This window comes from Mandrillus leucophaeus, unplaced genomic scaffold (genome assembly GCF_000951045.1).
Source record: "Mandrillus leucophaeus isolate KB7577 unplaced genomic scaffold, Mleu.le_1.0 Scaffold1259, whole genome shotgun sequence".
NCBI classification, from domain to species: Eukaryota; Metazoa; Chordata; class Mammalia; order Primates; family Cercopithecidae; genus Mandrillus; species Mandrillus leucophaeus.
Window position 1 is genome coordinate 73,190 of NW_012100976.1, and position 1,693 is coordinate 74,882.

Below are 1,693 nucleotides of genomic sequence, written 5' to 3' on the forward strand. Positions count from 1 at the left end.
TGTCCTGAGAAACTGCCCTCAAGCCAAAGGATTTTTATTCATCCAGCCTGACATTCTGATGCTTTGATCAAACACCCTCACATTCCAATCCCGGAAGTGCTCCGTGGGCTCCTACAAGGCCATGCCGGCTGGTTCCTGCAGAGCTCCTGAGAGGGATTCCCGCTGCATCACAGAGGGGGAGGCTTCTGCAGCATCTTCCAGTACAGGAAGCGGGAACTATTACCAGAGAAAGGTGAGCCTCCCCTGCATGCCCAGGGGGTCCTGGAGGGCACCGATCAGATAACTCTGTTCCAGTTTGCAGAATCTCAGGTTTCCCCAGCAGGGCCCTGACTTTCCCACAACAGGCGTGCCTTGGCTGAGTGTCAAACATCTCTGGAGTGCTGTGACCCTCACAATGATGTCTTCAGCTGCTATTCCATGCTACCTGCCCTTCCTCTAGAGGAGATAAAGGACTGTCCATGAGACACTGCAGAGGCACTCACACATAGCCACCGACTGCTGTTAACAATCCTCAGATTCTCATTCTCCTTTTATAGGACACTAACACAGCCGAGTAGTATTCAGCCAACTTCACTGTCTTTGTAGGTTTCCCTCTCACCCTGTCATTATTGTACAGAGGCTTCTATCATCACAGCTGCCAGAGCTTCCCCTAACCAGGGCATCTTCTCAGGTCAGCACTGGGCAGATCCACAGTTGCTTGGCGGCACCTTGTGCTATGCACTTTCCATGTCCTCCATCAACCCAGATGGCATCCTCTTGGCCAGCCAGGCAGTGGGTGAGCTCATCCCAAACCCCATGCTTTTGCCTGTGTTCTTGGAACACTCCTGATACCACTCTTGTTAGCGTCCCCGGAGAAGACCCTAATGTAGTATTAGATGTGCAAGAATTTATTAGGGGAAATGCTTGTGACAGAAATTAGGGAGGAAGATAGAAAACGCTGGGAGAGCCATCAGAGGGTGATGCAAGTCTAAACTCCAGTGAAGGAGAGAGGGAGGGAGAGTCCGCTGGAAGCACCCTAGACCCACTGCAGGCTAAGGGAGGTTCAGTAAGGGAATCAGGGAGTCCTGGAACTCAGTCGGTCTTCAGTGGAGGAAAGATCCTGCCTTAATTTCCCTGCTGTTCTCAACCTTGTCAGGAGGAAGCCTATGGGAACATGGTTTCAGAGCAAATGTGGCAATAGGCTTCAGGCTAGAATAATTGGGACCATCATCAGTTACACTTCCTCTAGCTGACGGCCTCAGATGTGCATTCCTGTGACTGCCACAGTGGTCCAGTAGAGAGAGAAAAAATGATGATGATGAAAGAGAAAAAAAGAATGGACTGATGAATTATTATCTTCAAGTAGATGAGTTAGGATGCGGTTTGGACACCGGCAGAGGAACTGGCTCTGGCTGGGACTAGGTCAACCTACAACAACTGTCTATGTGGTGGAAGGCCCGTCAAGTGGCACAGCTGCAAATGCATGAGCTGATGGTGGTGGAATCTGTGAAATTGTCTTCTAATGTGTTCACTTCTCTCAGTGAGGTAGGAAGCAAGGTCATCAGCGGAAGTAAGAATGGGGAAGGAGGGTTGGAGGTGTGAGCACAGAGAGAAGGTGTGTAAGAGTCACCCAGGCCAGGAGGAGGCTGAGAGTGAGCTATGCAGGGAGAGGGTGATTGCTGAACGTGGTGGGGGCTCCCCAAGAGGTTTGGGT

The 1,693-nt window shown here is 51.0% G+C and overlaps 1 pseudogene across 1 annotated transcript in view; it reads right to left on the reverse strand.

The window, feature by feature from the left end:
- The window catches only part of LOC105533527, a 125,118-nt pseudogene that overhangs the window by 67,153 nt on the left and 56,272 nt on the right, over positions 1–1,693 (reverse strand). The window contains exon 5 of the transcript XR_001005125.1: positions 1,371–1,397. The product of XR_001005125.1 is annotated as a class I histocompatibility antigen, Gogo-B*0103 alpha chain-like (transcript). The remainder of the gene's footprint in view (positions 1–1,370; positions 1,398–1,693) is intronic.